General features: G+C 44.7%; 1 long non-coding RNA gene across 7 annotated transcripts in view; it reads left to right on the forward strand.

Moving 5' to 3' along the window:
- Positions 1 to 23,916, forward strand: part of LOC144785985 (uncharacterized) — a 207,664-nt gene that overhangs the window by 41,385 nt on the left and 142,363 nt on the right. For 5 of the 7 annotated variants that reach the window (XR_013602070.1, XR_013602072.1, XR_013602071.1 and 2 more), the window contains one exon: positions 12,456 to 12,735. This is a non-coding gene — a long non-coding RNA (uncharacterized LOC144785985). The remainder of the gene's footprint in view (positions 1 to 12,455; positions 12,736 to 23,916) is intronic. The other 2 variants (XR_013602067.1, XR_013602066.1) reach the window with 1 other exon arrangement.

Raw genomic sequence — 23,916 nt, forward strand, 5'->3', positions numbered from 1 at the left:
CCTCGTGGGATCGTTACGGGCGCCACCCCGTTTATTTAATTATTTTGCGAGTGCCCACCTCGCTTATTTTTTTATGATATTGTCCCCTGGCAGGTGCTCACCCCGCCAGGGGCCTGGCCGCTATTTTTATATTTTAACTCGAGGGAGCCCACTCCTCGGTTAATTCAGCCCCAGCCTACGAGTGCCTGAAGCGGGCCGCCGCGCTGCCCGCGACCACCCGGAAGTGGTTGGCCGGCCAGCCAATGGTGGCGCGGCCCGGCCGGAAGTCCCGCCCCGCAGTCCGGGGAGGGAAGAGGAGCTCGGCGGCTGAAGGGGCAGGCGGGGCTCCATTGTGGAAGAGGAGCCCGCGCCGCCCACGGGAGAAGCCTTCGAAGTCGCCTGGTTCCCCCGCGAGGCTCTCCCGAGTGAGAGAGCCCCGCGCACGCCGCCGCGAGTGAAGCAGGAGCCCCCGCCAGAGAGACAGCCCGTGAGTAGAAAGGGCTGGGGGGGGGCCTCCGGGCGGCTGCTGTTGGTGCTGGTTGAGAGGCACAGAGTCAGGGCGGCCCCGATTGGCAGCGGGTCGCCCCAACGTTGTAGAGCCCTGAGAAGGCTCCCTGGGGGCATATTCGCCCCGAGAGGCTCACTGCCTACCTGGTTGTTTTGCGAGCCCAGAGAGGGCTCTTAGGGGGCAAAAGTTATTTGCAGAGCCTGTGTGGCTCCAGCTTGGCACAGCTTTTGTTCTAGGGCCAGTGAGGGCCCTGGCGCAGTTTGTTGATTCACAGCTGCCCAGCAATTAGTGGGCAGCTGCACCGTTTAGGTCTTGGGATGTTCCCAGGTGCCCAGCAAGTAGTGGGCACCTGCACCGTTTAGGCCCCTGACTTTTGGACTACAGGGCGTCCTAGCCCAAACAAGGCCAGTTGGCCTAGGGACTGCCACAGGTGGTGGCTTATGTAAGGTTTTACGCAATTGTGTGGTTTTTCCGTGCACCTCTGAATGTTTAGGCATCATGTGTTTTTGCGCTATTGAGTTGTGTTTTCTTTCCTGGCACCCCTGAATGTTTTTAATGCATCATGTGTCCTCCTTGATATTACACCGCTGAATGTATGTTTGATGCATCATGTGTTTTTCCTTTCCTACACCTCTGAATGTTTGATGCATCATGTGTTTTGTGTTCTTGCTTACACCCCTAAATGTATTTTATTCTTAGGTGGTTGTGTTTTTCCTAGTATAGTTTATACTAGAGAGGTTATGTGTCCATGCATGATCTAGGCCTATGGTTATTAGTATTGCGTAGTGTGTACCTACCTTTACCAGTAGTTACTGGTTGTGATTTATAACTGTTATTTTGTGTTACAGTGATGTTATATCTTATTTTCTATGATCTACAAAGTGTTGATTCTGACAGTGGCCCATGTGGCCCTGTCCTGTAAATAATCCCTTATGAATATTGCCCGTGCCAGTTGGCACAATGTACATGTGTGATTTCTATCTGATGTGTTTTTACAATACAGAAGTTATTTTTATATAACCTTGTGTGGAGTTCCTTTTGTGGTGTGCCTAGGATGTTGTTGCTGTTGTGTGCTTGCGCAAATGCTTTACACATTGCCTCCGAGTTTAGCCTTACTGCTCGTGCCAAGCTACCAAGGGGGTGAGCAGGGGTTATCTTGGCGTGTGACTCCCTTGCCCTGACTAGAATGGTGGTTTCTGCCTGGCTTTGGCGTCAGCCTTAGCCTACCAGAAATAGCCAGTTCTAACATCCAATTGAAGCCCATGTTAGATTCCCTTCACATTTAACATGAGCTTCAATTGGAATTACATAGAGCATATTATCAATCCCATTATCGCCGTTTTAGCAGCAGTTTTCTGCTGCTAAAACGGCGATAATTTTGTCACTTGTCTTGATAACATGCCCCACAATGCGGTGATTTTTAACTTTCGTGTGTAGTGGCAAAAAAATGGTAGGATGCTGCTAGGGAGATTCAGACACGTATTCAACAGAATATCGTGTTGTAGAATATCGATCTTTGGAAAAGCTGCACCTCCCGCACAGGCGAGGGTCAGTCCAGTGGGTTTCCCCCATCATTCAGAAAGCAGCAAGCATGATGAAATAAGTTTCGATCAGCAGATCATACCAATGTGTATATAATTCAGAAGCCCTGATGAGAGCCCCTGGAGGTCCCCTGGGGCTTGAAACGCATTGTATCTATCAGTTGCAAAGAATTAATTTGTATCTATCAGTTGCAAATGAAAAATTGGATGTCGATTGCAATTGCAACTCCTGCAAGTTCACCTGCATCCGGACCTGCACCACTCCAGCAGTGCCCAAGACCTCAACGAGCAACAGCAGCAGCCACCTGAAATGCATCCTACTCAACACCCGCTCCGTCCACAGACACGCCATCGAGCTCTGGAACCTGATTGACACTAAGCATGGGCGGATTTTGCGGATCCATGATTCGCGGATTTGCGTATTTACGGATCGTGGATCCGCAAAATCCGCGGATTTTGCGGATTTGCGGATCGGCGGATTTGGGGCGGGGATTCCATGCGAGTGCACATGCCTCTTGTGTGTATAAAAGGTCAGAGACCGATCAGAGCATCAGAGGAAGATACAGAAGCTCCTGGCCACAGGAACAGCACGAGGATTGCGCTCGTGAAAGTCAAGGATGCAAAGGCCTCTGTCCAGCATCACAGCTGATTTTCGATGGTATATTTGGGAAGAAGGCACATCTGCCCAGCCTTGACAACGCTCACGATTGTTTTTTGGGCCGATGAATGAGTCACTGAATTTAAGCTTCAACTAGGGCACATGCTTAATTGATATCTGTAAGTGCTTCCGGTTGAGGTTTAATTTTTGTGCCAGGACCATCGTGCCAGAATGAACCCTGCCCTTCATATTTATTCAAGAAGACGCCACCGTTTTGTGCCATACCTCTACTCAACTGGAGTACTTTCTACTGGATAATCAGTAAGTGCTACCTCGTTGGGTAAATGTATAGTGCTTTTACTACACTACAGCTGCCTAAAGTGCCAGAGAGTTGTCTACAGCGACCAGGTGTGTGTTACTATGCAATCGCGCCGAAGGGCGCGGGGGTCCCTTGAGTGAGCTATCATAGTGGGTAAATGGCGGGAAGACGGTGCACACCACGAGTGTGTGGGCGGGGCCAAACGGACGGGGCTTCCATGCGAGTGCACATGCCTCTTGTGTGTATAAAAGGTCAGAGACCGATCAGAGCATCAGATGAAGATACAGAAGCTCCTGGCCACAGTAACAGCACGAGGATTGCGCTCGTGAAAGTCAAGGATGCAAAGGCCTCTGTCCAGCATCACAGCTGATTTTCGATGGTATATTTGGGAAGAAGGCACATCTGCCCAGCCTTGACAACGCTCACGATTGTTTTTTGGGCCGATGAATGAGTCACTGAATTTAAGCTTCAACTAGGGCACATGCTTAATTGATATCTGTAAGTGCTTCCGGTTGAGGTTTAATTTTTGTGCCAGGACCATCGTGCCAGAATGAACCCTGCCCTTCATATTTATTCAAGAAGACACCACCGTTTTGTGCCTGTTGTAACTATTTTACGATGGCGCCGGCAAGCTGCCAGCGCCATCCTAAAATAGTTACTAAATTAGCTTCAACAGGAAGCTCTAATAGATAAAATAAAGCAGGTGCTCGAGCACCTGCTTTATTTTATCTATTAGAGCTTCCTGTTGAAGCTAACTTAGTAACTATTTTAGGATGGCGCTGGCAGCTTGCCGGCGCCATCGTAAAATAGTTACAACAGGCCAGCAAGGCTTGAACTTTTGCCCCCGGAATCCGCCGCTCGCGGATTTGCGAATTCGCGGTAAATTCGCGGGAGTTCGCGGATCGCGAATTTACCGAAAATTCGCAAAATCCGCGAGCGTAACGGAAACCTGGATGAACGCCTCCTCAGCGCCCGACATCGCCATCGCCATCCCGGACGGCTACAAGATCATCCGGAGGGACCGCGTCAACCAGACAGGAGGAGGCTTCGCCATCATCCACAGGAACTCCATCCGCATCACGACCAACACCGACGACACCCTCGCACCCGCCGATCACCTGCACTTCCAGATCCACATCAACCCCAAGACCACCCTCAGAGGCACCCTCATCTACAGACCCCCGGGACCACGCACACAATTCAGCGAGGACATCGCCGACTTCGTCAGCCCGCATGCCCTCCCCTCCGCGGACTACATCCTCCTAGGGGACCTCAACTTCCACCTGGAGAACAACAATGACCGCAACACCACCACCCTGCTGGACAACCTCTCTAACCTCGGACTCAAGCAACTGGTGACCACCCCCACCCACTACGCCGGACACACACTCGACCCCGTCTTCTCATCCAGCAAGGATATCGCCTTCAGCCACGCCATCGGACTCCACTGGACGGACCACAGCTGCGTCCACTTCAGCTTCAGAAGGACCACGATCCACCACCAACAGCAACAGATTGCACGCAGAAGCTGGAACAAGATCACAGCCGACCAGCTCGCAACTTCCCTGAGCAAGAACCCACCCACCAGCACAACGAACCCCAGCCAGGCAGCCACCAACCTCACGAAGTGGATCAGCAATTGCGCTGACGACCTCGCCCCTCGGAGGACCCCGCCTAGCAGACCCGGCAGCAAGAAAGCCCCTTGGTTAACCGACGAACTCAAGAGCTCCAAGAAGGACTGCAGAGCCCTAGAGAAAGCCTGACGCAGAGACCCAACACCGGACAACATGACTGCCCTCAAGCTCGCCACCCAAAAACACCACCAGCTGATCCACACCACCAAGAAAACTGCATTCAAGGAACGACTGGACAACAACGCACACAACAGCAAGGAACTCTTCAACATCGTTAAAGAGCTCTCCAACCCCAACGCCGGAAACAACAACATCACCCCCTCGCAAGACCTCTGCAACTCCCTCGCCTCCTACTTCCACAACAAGATAGCGGATATACACAACAGCTTCAGCTCTCAACCAACGGCATGCCGCGACCGAACCACCGCCCCCCACCACCACCCTTCGAGCCTGGACCCCGATCAGCAACGAAGACACCATCCGCACGATGAACTCCATCCACTCCGGATCTCCGACCGACCCTTGCCCTCACCACGTCTTCAACAAGGCCGACGCTGTCATCGCACCCCACCTGCGGGACATCATCGATACCTCCTTCAACACCGCTACCTTCCCGGAGAGCTGGAAGCACGCCGAACTCAGCGCCCTACTAAAGAAGCCTTCAGCCGACCCCACCGACCTCAAGAACTACCGACCCATCTCGCTACTCCCGTTCCCCGCAAAAGTCATCGAGAAGACCGTCAACAAGCAGCTGGCCGCCTTCCTTGAGACGAACGGATCCCTCGACCTCTCGCAGTCTGGATTCCGGGCCAACCACAGCACCGAGACCGCCCTGATCGCAGCAACCGATGACATCCGAGCCCTGCTCGACAACGGAGAAACAGCGGCCCTCATCCTCCTAGACCTCTCCGCGGCCTTCGACACCGTCTGCCACCGCACCCTAGTACAGCGCCTCAGCAACGTCGGAATCCAGGAGAAGGCACTGGAGTGGATCTCCTCCTTCCTCGCCGGAAGGACACAGAGAGTCCGCCTCCCCCCGTTCAGATCAGAAGCCACCGAAGTCATCTGCTGCGTCCCTCAAGGATCCTCGCTCAGCCCAACCCTCTTCAACGTCTACATGAGTCCCCTCGCAGCCATCGCACGCCAGCACAACCTCCACATCATCTCCTACGCCGACGACACCCAGCTGATCCTTTCCCTCATCAACGACCCCGCCACCGCCAGAGCCAACCTACACGAGGGATGAAAGAGGTAGCCAAATGGATTAAGAACAGCCGCCTGAAACTGAACTCGGACAAGACGGAAGTCCTCATCCTGGGATCCTCACCCTCTGCCTGGGACGACTCCTGGTGGCCCCCCGCCCTAGGCAGCGCACCCAAACCAACAGACCACGCACGCAACCTGGGCTTCATCCTGGACTCCTCCCTCTCCATGACCAGACAAGTCAACGCCGTCTCCTCGGTGTGCTTCAACGTCCTACGCATGCTACGCAAGATCTTCAGGTGGATCCCCACCGAGACCAGGAAAACGGTCACCCAGGCCCTCGTCACCAGCCGTCTAGACTATGGCAACTCCCTCTACGCCGGAACCACCGCCAAACTCCAGAAGAGACTCCAGCGGATCCAGAACACCTCAGCACGACTCATCCTGGACATCCCCCGGAGCAACCACATCTCCGGACACCTGAGAGACCTGCACTGGCTCCCGGTCAACAAGAGAATCACCTTCCGTCTCCTCACCCACGCACACAAAGCCCTGCACAACCAAGGCCCAGTATACCTAAACAGCCGCCTCAACTTCTACGCTCCCAAACGCCAGCTTCGATCGACCGGCCACGCCCTCACCACCGTCCCCCGCATCCGAAGAGCCACCACAGGGGGAAGGTCCTTCTCCTACCTCGCCGCCAAGACTTGGAACTCCCTCCCGACCCACCTCCGCCTGACCCAGGACCACCTCGCCTTCAGGAAGCAGCTCAAGACCTGGTTGTTCGAGCAGTAGCGGACCCCCCTCCCCCAGCGCCTTGAGACCCTCCGGGTGAGTAGTGCGCTATACAAATGCTTTGATTGATTGATTGACTGATTGAATTATATTGATGTTGTGTTGTATTGTGATAAACGTATGTAATGTATATTGTGGTAAATGTTGAAAAGATATGTGAATGTCTGTAAATATAGGAGTGTTTCGATATGTGTTGGATTGGAAGGATTAGAAGTCTCTTTTACCTACGTTCTTCCTATTGTAAATAAATCAAAAAAGATTAAAAAGCTATTTAAGAAAAAAGGTTAAATAAAGGACCTAATCATATTAAGTAACTCATTGTGATTATTGCAGTAAAAAAATTGCATGAATTATCCAGAGCACCAGATTCCCCCCTTTCTTGTACTTATTAAATACGTCCCGTCCTGGTGTCTGTCCTTTCAGGGCCTTACCCCTTCTTTTTGCATAACTTTCTAAAAGTGGCATTTTCAGAATTGTAATATTCACCATAAATTAGGATTTTAAATTACGATTACAGATACACCACACTTGAAAAGTCTGTCTCTTTACAATTGGGAATTACAATTTACAAGACCTGCGCACATGTAGTGCACTTTACTAGGGACTTACAAATAACTTATATATGCCAATTGGGGATGAACCAATGTTAGTAATTCACAATCAACATGCGGGGAGTCCGAGGAGATTTTTTAGACCTGCGAGGGTTCATGGCACGAGGAGAATCCCTATGATGCAGCACTCCACCATTGGTGGGTGAGGGATTTCTTTTAATAAAGGGGACCCTCCTATTTGCAATTTTGTTTCCTGTCACATAGACCAGAGGGCTCAATTTTGTGATATATAGATGAGCCATTTTTAGAGGAGAGAGCACATGAACTGTAGCACTGGTAAAGTCCTCAGAGTCCTAAGGCCAACTAAAACGAGGTCAGAAAAGTACAGGAGGAAGGCAAAAAAGTTTGGGGATGACCCTGCAGAGAGGGCCATTTGCCAGCACCGATATTCTGTCTAAATCCCTGGAACTGCCTTTGTTGGTTTGGTGCATTTATGTTTTTCCATTTTAGGTCACATGAAGCTTCAGATTAAGGCAGAATTAGATTTAAAAAACTGCACATTTTGCAAGTACTGTGTTAGTTTAATTTCAGGTATATTTTTAACATCAAAAATATAGTAATGCTGCTTTGATTCCTATCAGCTTGTAACTAATTTGAGAATGCACATATTAATTTTACAATAGCACTTTCACCATGCATTTTGTCGAGTTTATGGGTAGATTATTGTGGTGATAATAGGAATGAAAAGAGGATGATATGTAAGGGCAGTTTACCCTTATTTTACTAAATAAATTGACGCAGTATAATATAGGGAAATTGTATTTATGCTATTCTTGGTTTTGTATAACTTAAAGATCACTTAGTGTGGTTGTGTGGTATCTAATGTACACAGTGAAAAGCATTTGCTTTGAGTTTTAATAGCCTGTAGCTAATTTGCCAAAGCTAACTTGATATATTTGCTTGAGGAATAGCACTTCAGTTTTTGAACTGCCATTTACATTTTGCATACGGCATGTGCTGATCACAGTAGAAATAATTGACATTTTATTATAAAAGTGTATAATGAGGTTAAGGAATTGGGACATTTACACGCTGTAGGAAATTGGAGACTGGATATCCTAAAACTCAGAGACCCATTTCCACCTATAATGGCGCCTTGACAGATATCAGGGACACACCTGGGAAAAGCCAAACATGCACAGAGCTGAGGTACATGGACCTTGTTAAGTGGCAAGAAAAGCTTTCTCCTAATGACTAGAGAGGAACTGGTGGATCAAGTACTGCCATAGAGCCTGGGGATGAAGTCTGGGTGTGTTAATTGTGCTGACAGCACCAGTCACGGGAGCTGCAGACTCATTGGCGTGTCTCTGGGAGAATGGTTTGCATCTCTTGGAGATGGTGGTGTGATGGTTCCCACTGGGCCACAGTGTTCTAATTTTCAATTTCTCTGATGCCAAGCATGTGAGAAGCTCAAGTGTTTGTGCTAACATGCTGTTCCAGAGTAGGATGAAGGTCCACAACTGGGCACGCGCCTTTTGTGTATTGCACTCAATATTGAAGTCTCTTGGATATTACAAACCATCTCCCATCTCTAATATTTGGTCAACGTACTCCTACAGTCTTCTGATCTATAATGTGAAAGCTGTTGATAAATGTCTTTGATACAGGCCCTTGCATGCTTATTCATTTTTTGCAAGATGGCATTATGTTCTTCTCTCAGTATTCCAGAAACAGGTCGTGACATAGGTTGTCCTTCCCAAACCATCATGGCCACCACCATAGTACCTGTCCTTTCGTGCTTCTTCGTGACAGCAACATTTCTTGTTGGTCACTCCCTCCTTCTTCCCAACACCTACTTTCTGTCCTATCCTTTATGAGGAGTTGGAACAATCAGTACCATGGGGTGAGAGCACTCTGGTAATTATCCCTTTTGCCTGCGTGCTTTTCGCCCGTTGGTTGATGATTTTGTCCCTGTTTTCCCTTAGATACTTCCTGTTCTGGATCTTCTGTTATCATATTGGATTCAATCCTCTTTATCTTGGGTTCAAACTGAATGAGTGTTTGGCAGTGGTCACATTTTCTCCAATGCTACCTGCTAAACTGCACTTCATAGTCTGTTTACAGCTTTTATCTTCATTTAGTGATTCTTTTCAGGGACACCTGTTACTTCCACAAAACACTCATTAGTCTTAAGTAAGCCTGGGTGTTGTTCACATAGTTCTGCTATTCGGAATTCCATGAAGTGACCCAAAAACTTTACCGTACTATGCTGAGTTCGCCAAGCGGCCGAGAGCATTAGGTTGCACTGCTTGTGCTGATTTGTAGCTCCAAGGTTTGTCCCACACTGGAAAGCCAGTGCAAACGGCCCCACGTGCAGCATTAGAGGGCGCAGCTTCTTTCTGCTGCTTGAGTAGATTTTTCTAGAAGTGGTCTAGCGTTGGATTTTCTCCTCTTGCGCTCGCCAATTTAACGCTGGCAAGCTAGGAAAAAACTCAGCTCCATTTTGGAACTCTGCATGCTCGGCAGAGAGCGGAACACTCCAAAAACACTGCAAACTCCGCGAACAGAGCGGATTTCACCTCCCAGGCCTAGTGTTAAGGAAACCAAGTGTCTATAGTACTTTGACAACTTAATTCTGGCAGTTATGGCTTCAGACCATGCTGCAGCATGGTGAGTCCTACCGTACACAATGTAGACAATGCCCTCTTGACTACAGGTGAAGAACCTTTCCTCCTGATATAGCTGGACCTCACAATTGCTTTCAACAGTCAACCATTTTGCTCTCATGGACACCCTGGAGCCTCAAATGCTTCAATGCGAGGTCCAACGTCGAGGATGCGTGGGGCAATCAGAGTGAATGCGCTGGTTTCAAGGAGTTGCGGGGCTGTGGAGTCGTCGAGCTGCCATCGAAGAAGGATTCAAGGGGCTGCATTGTAGATTGTTACGCAGCAGCAGTTCTGGTGAGACTGTGGGCTGTGAGGGCGATGCGGATTCCTTGCAACGAGAAGATCCACGTAGCAGAGGCTGTTTGGGGTTGCGCACCAGCGGAGAAGCATTGGTTTCACTGGTCCACAGAGACATCCACGGGTCCAGGACTGTGGTGGCACCATTTGACAGCGACTCACAGATCGCAGAGTCGAGATGCTGGGTTCAAGGTTTTTGGAGCCTTCTGTCACTGAGGCTGTAGCCAGGTGGCCAGCCACCCAGCCCTTTGAGTCACTCTGGTTGCCCTGGGTTCAACAGATGCAGGTCCAGTCCGTCTTACCCAAGTAGGGGGGCAAAAGGCAGCAGGTCAGCACAGTAGGACAGCAGTCCTTCAAAGTAGCAGTCCAGCAGAGTGGTAGCCGTTTCAGCAGCACATCAGTTCTTCTTCCTGGCAAAGTATCCACAAGTCCAGAAGTCTACTGAAAAGTTGGTGAGGCCCAAAATGTATACCTAGTTTTGCCTTTGTGGTAGGAGAAGCTTCAAGCTTTCCCTCTTAAAATGCACAGGTATCCTGCCTTTCCTGCCCTGGCCCCATACTAACTACAGGTGGTATGCAGCCCTTTGTGTGGATGCAGAACGCAGCCCTTTCAAGTGTACCAGGTCAAAATTGAAAAAAAATTACCCAATAAAGAAAACTCAGTTTGCTACACCATCAAAAACTGTATGAGAATCAAATAATCATTCATATATTAACCATCAAATTAATTGGCATCCCAATAATCATTCTTACAAAACATAATAACATATAATCCTTAATCTTTTTGTTAAAAACCTTTACACAAGTGTGATAACATTAAATTCTTAATGTTTACATTAAGAATTTTACAGTAAAACAGTTTCTGTCGATGCAGCGTTTCAGCGGTTCCTGCAGTTAATCCCGGCCTTCTTCAGGACATACATGTATATAAAATCTTTATGGACTAAATACAATGTATTCTAGGAGACAAAACAATGTGTCCTACATAGTAACCCGATTGAAGGCCTTGAATGATAATGTGAGCTGTCAAGCACATCATGTGAGTTCCACGCACTGTGAGTGGTGGTAAAAACGCAATGACTGAGCAATAGTGATTTCCACCATGTCATCAACAGGTTGGCTGCCACTAGTTTACAAATAATAACCAACTATTCATGTGTTTCAAAGTATTAACAGGCCTATATTACAAGCACAGACCAGGCCCCAGGATTCCTAGCAATCCTCAGATCAATGAGGCAGTAGAAGGTGATACTACTGAAACATGACCCACAATATCTGTGTGAGACATTGTGACAGCTGGTTTTCCATGGCAGACGATGTAAATCCAAAAACATTCCCTCAATAGAGATGAGTTTGCTGGGAGGGATGGAAGAGGGGAATGAACAAGAAAGTACAAAGGGCCAGATGCATCAAAGGGTTTTGCCCATTCTGTGTCTATGGGAAAATGTGTTGATGCATATGGCCCTGAGTGTTAAGGGCATTCCATTTGATCTCTTTTTAGGTAATGAGCAAGAACATTTCTCATTTTATTGTTGGTTATATGTATATAACATACGTTGAACATCTCTCCAGGTGTGAAATTGTTGGTGATTAAGAACTTTCCTTAATCGGAACACTTTATGACCCTAATCTGGAGAGCTAACTGATTCACAATAGTCAAACTGTCTCTGTGAGGCCCTTCTATTTGGCTATCATGCTACAAGGCCTTGGGGAAAGCAGCTAGTGGTCCAGGGGACACATGTATGTTCCCAACCATATCTTACCATCATGCCAACATGTTTTTAAAAAGTGGCACCTATCCGATAAGGTATGGGGGCTGCTTTTTTTTAATATCTCACATAAGCAGCAGCAGAAGTTGCCTGTCCTTTGCAGATCTCTATCCTTGCATTCACAGACATCTGCAGAGGGTTACAAAATGTGACCTGCTTTATTAATATTCATGAGGCAGTGTCAACATATAGTTTTTGATGCGTCTGGTCAGCGCATCAATCACATTGCATAACTCTGGGCAGATCACAAAAAGTTGGACAAAATTTACGTTCACTCTTTGCGCCTTCCCCAATGATGCTTCAGGCCCTTAATACTCTGTGTAGAATTTGTAATCCTATTTTGAAGCAAAACAAAAAAATCTAGAATATCATTAAGACAATTGGTGTTCCAAGCCAAGACCAGGCTGAGACAAGAGATATTTTTAGAAAGTTGATCTGGTTCTCTCATGACCATAGTCATAATTTCGTTCTGGGGTTGCAAAGTAAACATAACGTTTGAAACTGGCACTCAAACAAGAAATGCTTGTGGCATTGTTCATAGGATCACATTCTAGAATAGTGTAATAAAATATTTTGTTTGCATCTTCTCTATACAGGAAGCAGATTCGGTTTCACGGAAAAGCAAGATGTTATTCAAGGTTTGCGATTGATCATTTGAATCATCACACGTGGGCGAGCCTCTTTTGTGTTAAAATTACAACATGCAAAGAAATAAACATGACTCATAGCAATAATATCAAATCAACAGTGGCTATTGTGGAAACTAGAAACAGTGCAGTCATGCGATCCTGGTGCCTGGGAAGGTTCAGAAAACATTCAGGTGGAAGCAGACAGAGTTGGTTACATCACTTGGGGCTTTTTTCAGTAGAGCGGCTGGTATGTATAGTAAGAAGTAAGAATGAATCATTGTATCTAATGTGTTTTTAAATAGTTATTATTCTGTTTGGAAGTGAGGTTGTTGGCCTCCACCAGTCTAATAATTGGAATTTCAGAAGCCCTCAAACAACCATAAATCTACCCTGAAAATAGAAGAATCATGTTTGCGTTTAGCTGTATTAACATTAAAATAAAACTAAATAAAATTAAAACCTGTCTTACTGTATTGAGGAAAAAGATACGGGTAAATAACCGAGCATGGGAACTTTAATGCACTAATGGCAATGGTTGCTCATCTTCAAACAATAATTGTAATAGGGTTCAATTTACTGCACCCAATAAATTCAGATCCATGTGGTGTCAGAATATATTGGGTGCAATAAATATGGTACAAATTTCTGGGGCAAGCATAATGAGGGCTTGTGTGTTCAATTCTAGATATGAGTTCAGCGCTCTGATGTTTACTGGTACTTTAATAGTTCTTGGCAATGGAAGAAAAATTATGTGACTGGCATGTTGTGTTCCTCAACCTTCCAAACTTTATTTTTTCATTTTTTTACTTTGTCAAGTGCTTGACCCAACGGTCTCACCTTATCAAGGCTGCCAGATGTAAGGGTGACTCCTTCCTGTAACCACTTTGTTGCCTAACACTTCTCTGCATCACTTAAAAGGAACAAGTGTCTGTCTGAATGGTCAGTAAATTGAGAAAAAACCATAGAGGCTCCAAAGACCTCCATTGCCAAAGAGCTGAGTAGAGAAGCCCAGCACTCATAAACCCTGAAATTGAGTAGATGAGAACCAGATCCTGGAGCAGGATTCGAAGAGGTGGAACAAGATTCCAGGAGAAGGAGCGGGGCTTCCAAGAGATGAACTGGGATTCTAGGATAAAAGCAAAGCCCTAAAAAAAGAAACTCCGACAGTAATAACCAGGAGGATGAAGCTCACACCTACAGCATTTGCGACACGTGGAATGGCAGACTTGGGCTTCTTAAGTAGGGAAGAACAGGACCCTGAAGAGTAGAAGAGCAGGAAGTAGCACAAGAATACCAAAGTCATTCTGGTCTAGGAAAATAAACTTGGCAAAGTGAGAAAAAGTAGCCATTCTAGTTCGGTAAGAACAAACCCCCCACGTTCTGTGATATGACAGATCAAGTTGGCCAGATTTAGGAGAAGCATGAAAAACGCTACAGACAACGTTAGCACAGAGTGTGGCAGCATTAGAATCTGTAAACCAAGAAAGGGCAGTTTTGGGTGAGTAGCGATAATGCTGAAAGAAGGTGAAATACATGAAGGCTCTGGACCCTTTATCACAGGTCTGCACATGGCCAACGAAGTCCTCCTATCTGCCCTAGCACAACTAAGGAAGCAAACTTGCCCCAGGTGCGAAAGCAGTGAAGAACACTTTGAATCCAACAGACACGATCACTTTACGAGAAGTGCTGCGTTTTTCCTGGTTGGAGCACAGAAATGGCCTCTGCAGTAGATGCGAAGTGTGATATACTAGATATTTGCTTATTTTTGATAATTATTTTCGAGGGACATGATATTTTCATGGATGTGAAATGCATCCAGTATATGTTCTTCTGAAATATTTAATTCATATTTTGTCTACATGACTACATTTTCCAACCTGGAATAGCAGTATATAGTTACCATTTGGAGATTGTAAGAAACTGGGTTACTATTAGACTGGGGTGTGAGCCCTGATCAAAGAGCAACCGCAATTCTTGTCGGAGCATGGCATAAGCAAAGCCCAAATTAATATGTGCTCAACCACATAGTAGCTTGGCACAGATTAGTCAGGCTTAATTTAGAGGCAATGTGTAAAGTATTTGTGCAATACTTCAAACAGTAAAACAGTGAAAACACCACACAAAAAGTATCCCACACCAGGTTAGAAAATTAGAACAAAGTTTAATAAATAAAACAGGACCAAAACAACAAACTTCCAATCAGTAGAACCGGAGTTATGAATTTTTAAAGATTAAAGTGTAAAATAGCACCTAAAAGCAGAAAGTACCAACTGCGGCTATCTAGTTGTAATGGACCAGGTCAAAGTCAAAAGTTCAGGCCATCTGCGATGGAGCGCGGGTTGGATACAGTCCCAGATTAGTTCCACTGAAGGTTTACTTTCTCAGGTTTTGTGCCAAGAATCCAGTTTGCATTGGAGAGGGTCGCGGGGAGCAAGGAGAGTGTCACGGGCGGTGATCAGCAAGGCACGAAGAGCAGGCAAGTGGGCGGGCGGGCTGGTGGTTCACGTTGTTGGCCCTCCATTGGTGATTGATGCTTGCTTTAGGAAGAGACGGACTGGCGTCAGTTTGCACTGAATTTCGGTGTGAGTTGCGTGGTCTCAGGGCAAACAGGTTCCGTTGTGGTTGTGAAGAGCCCAAACGACTGATTTTAGGAGCGCTGAGCCACTCCAAGTGAAGTGGGGAGAAGCTTCCAGAGGCAGCCTATTCCAGTATAAGTGGGCTGTGCCAGCTCCTTCCTCCCATCCTGCCAATGATGGCCCATCCAGTCACACCTAAGCTCCCATTGTGTGTGGCTGTCTAGGAGAAATACACAAAGCCCAAACGTCACCCACACCCAGTCATGTGACCCAGAGACAAGCTGCAGGCACCAAATGGCTAAGGTACAAAAAAACCAGCTTTCTAAAAGTGATATTTTCAGAATTGTAATTTAAAATCCAACTTCACCATAGATTAAGATTTTAAATTAGGATTCCAGACACACGAAACATGAGTCAGTCATCTTTCACCATTTGGAAATGGCACTTATAACATGTAATAAGGTAACTCTAATAGTATCCTATGGGAGTAATAAGTCTTGTGGTAGTAAAACATTTATTTGAGAGTTTTTCTCTACTAGGATATGTAAAACTTAAACGTACATGTCCTACTTTTTAAATATGTTGCACCTTGCCATCTGGGCTACCCAGAGCCTACCCTAAAAGTGGCTCATATGCATTAAAAATGAAGGATTTGGACCTTACCTAAGGTTTATTTTGCCAGGTCGAAATGGCAGTTTAAAGCTGCACACACACAGGCTCTGAAATGACAGGCCTGAGACATGTTGAAATGGCTACTTAAGTGGGTGACGCAATCAGTGTTGCAGACCCACTAGTAGCATTTAATATACAGGCCCTGGACACACACAGCATAAAAATAACAACTAACATATTGGGAGTCATATTAAACAAAGTTTCCCTATGATAATCATATTTCCCTTATTGAAAAGAAATGTGGTACACTGAAGTGATGTAGTATGGAATCTAATGTGCCTAAACAATGCAAAGAACCAATGCGCTGAGAAAATAATTAAGTCCAATTACAAATAGCCCCCAGAACAGTGAGGACAGCACCATAGTCAGTAAGAAAGAAACATACAAAATGGTGATGGATGGAGTACTTGAATTAGTTTGAGCCACTGGTAATTACTCGGGCTGCATTTCAGTCAATCGTTATTTTGCACACCAGGCCACCTCAGTTTAGACTCAGTCATAGGCAAATCAGACTTGACCCGGCTCTAACAGGAACAGTGCAGCCCAAACTGCCAGGCCAGGTCCTCCCTAAACAAGAACACAAGCAACCTAAGAATGTTTTGCCTTATTAGGGTTCATTAGTCAGGTACAGCTTGGTTGCAGTGGCACAGTGTTCCCAGTTCCCATGTTTTGGGATACCCATCCCACTCAGGGTGTCGCACTGAAGTATACAAAATAGTGATGGATGGAATATTTGAATTAATCTCCACCACTGGTAATTACCCGGGACCACATTATACTCCATTGGTTTTTTGCACACCATGCTACCTCAGTTTGGACCCAGCCATATGCAAATCAGTCTTGACCCTGCTCCAATAAAAACAGTCAAGCTGTTCTCCCGGAACTGGAATACAAGCAACCCAAGACCGATTTCCCCTTTATTAGGGCCATTAGTCGTATATAGCTTGGTTTCATTGGCACAGTATGCACCGGATTCATGTCTGGGCATGCCAATCCCACTTAGGTCATCACATTGAAGTATACAAATAGTGATGGATGGAATGCGTGAACTAATCTCAGCCACTGGTAATTACCCTGGGGCTGCATCCTAATCCATTATTATTTTGCACACCATGCCACCTCAGTTTGGACCCATCATATGAAAATCAGTCTTGACCCTGCTTCAATAAAAACAGTCCAGTTCGAACGGACATGCAAGGTACTCCCTGAACCAGAACACAAGCAACCCAAGGCTGGTGTGTAAGAAAGAGGCAAAGAATCAAAATTAATCTTTGTAGCAGTCAGAAGTGTAAAGAGCCAACTACCAAGGCTTGACATAAGCAGTTTAGGGGATGCAAGAAACTGGGTATTGATTGAGGGGGTGAAAACCTGATTCAAGAAGGAACTACAGAAGTCTCTAAATTAACCTGTGCTTAACCTTCTGGTAACTTGGCACAAAAGCAGTCAGGCTTAACTTAGAGGCACTGTGTAAGATATTTATGCAGCACACAAACAGGAATAAAGTTAAATCAAAACACAAGGAAACCCCCCAAAAAATTTAATAAAAAAAATAGGATAAAGTTCAATAAAAAAAAGACATCAAAACAAAATGAATCCAATCAGTAAAACCGGAGTTATGAATTTTTAAAGTATTTCATGTAAAATAGAGCCTAAAATATCAAAGCGCCAACTGCAGGTATCTGGTCGCATGACAGCAGGGCAAAGCCAAAAGTTAAGGCTGACCACGATGGATCGTGGGTCAGATACACAAGATGGATTCGGCCTGGTCTTGACTTCCCTTCAGACGGTGTTGTGGTGAAGATTTCTACCTTCGGACTTAATACATTTGAAAATTTCCAGCAGGACGAAGCTGCAAGCTATGGCCGACAAGGGCTCCACAATGCAGTGTACCTTCGCTGGGAGGTCCCGCTGAACAGGATTTTTGCTCACAGGACCTACCATTTAGTCAGGCCGACCAGCGATGCATTTCAGACAGAACAGTTGCAGGTAGCCCCTGTCTTCTCTCAGTTCTCAGGACTCTTTTTGGTGGAAAATTGTTTCATCCTAAAGTTTATGGGTTAGGCAGGAGCAGTATCACCAACATCACAACAAAGTGTACAGGGCATGGGGGGGCACCACCACCAGGACAAGTACAACTTAAAATCCCGTGCCCTGGGAGGGCCTGGCTTACACCCGAGGAACATGGCCTCCTGATCATGCTGCTCTTGCTGATGCCATGAGAAATCTGAGCCTTTACCAGGTCAGTCCCGCATCTTGATACCTCAAAAGTAGATACCTTGCTGCCAGGACCCTCGCCTATGTCGCCAGCCAACTTATGGAGCGCTTTGCTTCTTTAATCTACCTTCTTCCATGGGCACCCACTTGTCTAAAGACTGGGAGTCTGCAAACAGGGTTTTCTCTTCTCGGAGTGCATCCGCCCTCCTCCCCTCTGACTGGTGGACCTAAACGGTCATTCCCCGTTCGTGGGAGCGTCGCTGTTCATTTCACAAGGAGTGCTCCCTGCCCGCTGTTCCATACTTGATTCTTTGGTTCTCTGTCCAGACTGAGCATTTTATCTCCATTTACTCAGCTTTAATTACGAACCTGGTATTGCACCTAATCTTGTGTTTTGTGGACTCTCTTTTCAATGGGAAATGACCATACCATTGACTGCATTGTGTGCTTTACTGAACTTATATCGCAATTGCAAGTATATTTCTGCTTGTTCTTCCTCATACATAGCTTTTATTTTTAATCACTATACACCCCTTAGTCATCCATTTTGTTAGGGTCAGGCACAGTCAGGCACACTGTTGAGATGGTTGCCAGCTGTGAAGGTCCGTATTTTCTATGCTCCAGTGTTCATTCTTTGTTCTAGTTCCTGTTAGCTTCAAGTCTCCATGCTTTGCTATTATGGCGACTTCATGTGCTGCTCATGTCATTGGTCTCAGCCCACTGCCAAGCAAGCATCTATGATAGTAACTTAATCTGTCTGATATTAATTCATCCTGAGATAATTGCCTCTCTTACTTATATTTTTCAGACCACTCGCTCAGCATACTTTTGTCTCACCAACACTTTATTAAAGAGGGAATTTGATTTCACCTCCACTCCCTCTCGGATGTTGGTGTAGAGGTACCGACGGACAGAGCGGGGCCTCCTTATTCCCGAGTGGGTGCCGGGTGAGGTGAGGCATTTTCCCACAGAACGCTGGAAAAAACGCATCACTGGATTACCACCAGTATACATCTGGGCTCAGAGTAACTGGTAGGATTTATCCATTATAAGTTTACAAACGCACCATTATTGTAATTTACCTACTGTAGGTTGCAGTCGCATACATTCACCAGGTCCTGAAGAAAGCTAGGACCAGTTGTCCATCTAGCTGAAACATGTCGACCTCATTACACCACGCCTTGATATAGTTATTATTTAAAACTATTGGGCGTTGTTTTTTAAGCTTGACCTTAGTACCATACCCAATAAATTCATTTTTGGTCCTTTGTGTCAATTTTATTTTCACCTTCACTTTTCACTTGCACTGCACTCCATTAGCATCACCAGTGAAGCACTGTGGTCTAAGACTATATCTACGAAATCCATCTTTGCATCATTACCAGGTGCGTTGATCAAGATTTGGATTTATGATACATCTCCCACATGACGATACTCCACCAGATGGGTGGGCTGATGGGAATTTTTTCTAGCCCTGTGCTATCACTTTAGTGTTATTAATGGACTCATGGTTCCAGACTCAATATGGCACACTTACAGTAATTTTTGACCAGGCCACTTCTTTCTGTTTTACTAATTTGATTTCACCACCTTGCCTTTGCTAATTACTGTTTGGCTGTGAATATGTTTCTGCATCTGCCCGGATGATTCCTTATTCCTCAGGCTGCTTGTCACCTCACTGCAATCTTCCTAATACTCTCTTCTAGCTTATACCTTTTGATATTTCTGCCATTCCAGCAAAGGTGTTCCTGCAAATCCCTTGTTGTGATCATAAAGGCTCAATTTCCCAAGTCGGGCACTAAAAGTGCTAAACCTGTTCCAGCCCTTCCTGACCAGCCAGCCAAACCCAAAACAGATCAAGCTACGTCATTGGATCTTGTCCTACAGAGACTTGCTGCTCTTCATGATTTGACTCAAAGCACTAAAACCAACATGTAAATGATGCAGAATGATATCCAGGGAATCAGGAAATACATTAAAGACCTTACATACAGAACTCTTAAAGCTCAAAACTGTGTTGGTAAAGTTGAGGACTGCTGTTCGTCTCTGTAAAAATAATCTGATGCTGCTTCTACCAAAATTGCTTCTCTATTAAGGGAAGTCATGGAGCTTGAGGATCGTAATCGCAGAGAGAATCTCCATAGTTTTGGCCTTCCGGAGGGGTCCAAGGATTCGGCCAACTCCTGTCTTGAGTTTTTGGAATCTTGACTACCTACTGTATTGGGGATCTCTTTTTCTAGACCCTTTAAAATTGAGTGTGCTCATCATGTCCCCTCTGGTAAACAACCTCATAATCAGAATCCTAAATCTACCCATGCAAGATGCTTCATTTTCAAGCCTCTGTGATTCAGACATGCTGAAGAAATAATCTCACTTATGAAATGGATTCAGAATGTGACGGGATGGAATTAAAATATCTATTTTCACAGGACTACTCATGAGAGACTGTTCAATGAGGAAGTGTTTCTTAATCCTTTGCACCACGCTACGTAAACTTTCAATTCCATTCCATTTTATAGGGCCTTCCAGATTATTTTCAATGGAAAGGCGAGAATCTGCAGTGAACTGTCAGATCTATCATCATATCTATCCACCCTTGATCTTCCAGATATGTCCAGTTGAATATCTTATTGTATATACTGTTACTCATTTCTACTATATGAATGTTTGTTCTTGTTGATTATCTGTTCTCTCTAACTTGAAGCTGTAAAATTGACTGCTTGTTGTAGTTGTGTCTATTGATGTGAATATGTTTGGGTTTCTCCTGAGAGGTGTTTATCTTCGCATGCTTGGGCAAGATTTGTTGTAAATCAAAGAATCCCTGCTGACTCACTATTCCATTTACTTATTGTTGGTTGCTTGGTTTTGGATACTTGCTGCTAGGTGTCAACTACTAGAGAATGTATTGTCTTATATTTATTTAGAGAATGGTTCAGTGCTATACGCTTGTGAAATCTTTGTCCCACCCTTGTTTTCCGTAATTGGAATGACCTTTTGTCTCTACCACTCACTTCTATCATTATGGTACCATTGCTCTATTTGCCTCAATTTCAGAGTTGCTAATTCTGCCTGCAATCAATGCCTTTGCAATATCTTGATATATGTTTTCTAAATGTATATTAATTGCTTATTATTACTGCTAATATCCAGCCTGTTTACCACAAGTCACTATTTTGCAATTGCAGACTCCGCTTATATGGTTGATCTAGAATTTTATACTGAATCAATTTTAGATTTTTTAACTCCACCTCCAACCAATATCTTTGCACCATCATGATATACATTTCTACATGTGTATTAGTCATTTATTCTTACGCTTAGTACTCAACATGTTTATTTTAAAACACTAATTTGTAATAACAGAAGTTGTATCTATGTTTGTACTAGAATTTAACACTGCAGTTCTTTCTATGCCATCTCTATGTCATTGTATGTTACTTGGTACCATTAATTCCCATTTTTTCTGTGCGTGTGATGTTAAATGTATCTGAACTCTTGGGTACATAGGGTTGTTCCAATTGCTAACTACTTTTATATGCAGTGGATTACTCTGTTGTTGCAATACAGATACAACCTGCTTTGTCTAGATTGCTTTGTTCACCTTAAAGTATCATTATGTTGCTCACTTGAATTGTTTATCACATTGCAGATTATCTTGTCTTAGTTTATGTTATTTTCTTTTTTTCTCACAATGTGTCCTCTCGTCAACTACTTCTCATCTCTGGTTTCCTCTTTAAAACTATCATCTATTTGTTTTCCCTTCTCTTTGACTTTCCTCAAATAATGGCTTTCACCACAATCTTCCATCTTATTCTGTTCAGCATCGGCTGTAGTGGTGCCAGGGTACTTCCTCATCTGTTGTTCTCCTGCTGTCCATTGGGTGGATATTTGAGTTCTAGGTCTCCAGTGGGTGGGTTTGGGCTATTAGTTCTATTGTTGGGGTTTTATGTTGACTCATTAAGTTCCCCTTCGTTCTTTCCTCTCTCTTTCTAGCTTTCTTTCTCTTTCTTTAATATTAGCTACGGAGGCTTGTTTTTTTTGTTCTTTATTACTCAACTTTATATTCACTACATTTTATCATATAACTGATGTCCCCAGCCTATGCTAAGTTTAAAATACTCTCCTTGAATATTGAGTGGACAAATCACCCGGTGAAATTAATAAAGATGATTGACTACTGCTATAAATTAAAAGGAAATAATATAGTCCTACAAGAAACAAGATTAGAGAAAAAAAAGCAATGAAAAGGAATGATCATTAGATTTCTTACCAATACTTTTCACCAGCCTTAAGCAAAAAGAAAGAAATTATAACTTTTATATCTAGAAAATCAAACCTCTCTACCTCATTTGTTTCACAGGGTAAAGAGGTTAGATGGGTAATTATTTCTGTTAAAATAGCAGATACCGAAATGTATTTCTTCAATAATTACACCCCACCGAATGACGTCCCAACATTTTGGAGCTCACTTCATAAATCAATTGCTAATCTTCCCCCAAATGCCAGCATTATATTAGGAGGCAATGTAAATCCTCCTTTAGATGGGACTTTGGACAGGATTTCTAAACAAAATTCAGAGCAAATATATCACATTGTAACATGACCAACTTATGTACATTTCTTCAACACATGGATCCTTGGCACCTCTTCCACCTGAAAGTCAATAACTTGACTTTTTATTCCAACCCTCATGACACCCTATCTTGAATTCATTATAGCCTTCCTGACTCCAATCTTTTGAAATATGTTTCTAACATGACTATAGAACCAATGTTGGTCTTGGACCATGACTATGTATCTCTGGATATTATTCTAAATGGGGTATTTTCTCCCCAAAAAACTTGGAGAATGCATGACAGTCTTTTTGATGACCACCTCCTCTTTTGGGATTCGCTCAAAGTATGTATTAAGGTTTTTTTTTTTGTGCAGAGTTTTATATAGCGCAAACTAGACCCGAACCAATCTGGTATCAGAGCCCTTTACATATTACCCGTTACATTACATGAGGACACACTTTCATTTTAGGCATGGGGAGATTAAGTGATTTGCCTAGAATCACAGGAGGTATTGGCGTCGTTACCGAGACTCGAACCCAAATCCCCAGGTCCGAGGTCGAGTGCCCTAGCCGTTAGGCCAACTCCTCTCCCTCTAAGATAAATCTCATGGAGGGCAAAAAAAACAGGATAATAGAAGGCTTGGATCGCAAATCAAACATCTGGAAAACAAACTCAATCACATTTAAGGATAAGACCATCTCCACTCACTTAAAAAATGTAAGTATGAATTATGCCCGGGCGGAATTATAATTCCGCTCATGGTGTTGGCAGAATTCAGTAATTCCGTGCTATGTGTGTAATGCTGAGTTCTCTCTAAATTCCAGCATTCGGTGCATGGTAGAATTATAATCCAGTTGGCGCGCGCAAGACTAGTGTTAGGCCGTGCTGGTGAGCACGCAGAGATTTGGCCGCCACTAGCGAGTACATGCCAGGGTAGCTCCTGGTCACCACAGAGACTTGTGGTATCATTTTCATGATACTGGTAAGCGCAAAGGGCCACGGCTGCTTCTCGGGCAAATGCTCTACTCAAGAAGCAACTAAATCAACTCAAAATGCAGTTTCCGAATGAATATTCGACTGAAACGGATCGTTCAGCTTGTTTTTTCGTACTTGTTTTTACAATCCGCAGGCCTTCTCTTCTCCTGCAAAAAAGTAAAAAGCTCCATAACACTCCTGCTTGCCATACCAGATCGGTTCAACCAGGCACCCAAGATGGACATTCCAAGAAGAATGCAAAGATGCACCGCTCAATTTGGCATTTATATACAATATCATTTTCCTTTTAATAATTATAATTTTCAGAACTGTGTTGGTTCACTCCTCCATAATGTGTACTTTTCAAACCTAGATGACAGAACATTCAGATATAACCTGGGTCCCTGGGGCTGAAGGACTGTTTGCAATGCATTT

Source organism: Lissotriton helveticus, chromosome 10 (genome assembly GCF_964261635.1).
Source record: "Lissotriton helveticus chromosome 10, aLisHel1.1, whole genome shotgun sequence".
Lineage (NCBI taxonomy): Eukaryota > Metazoa > Chordata > Amphibia > Caudata > Salamandridae > Lissotriton > Lissotriton helveticus.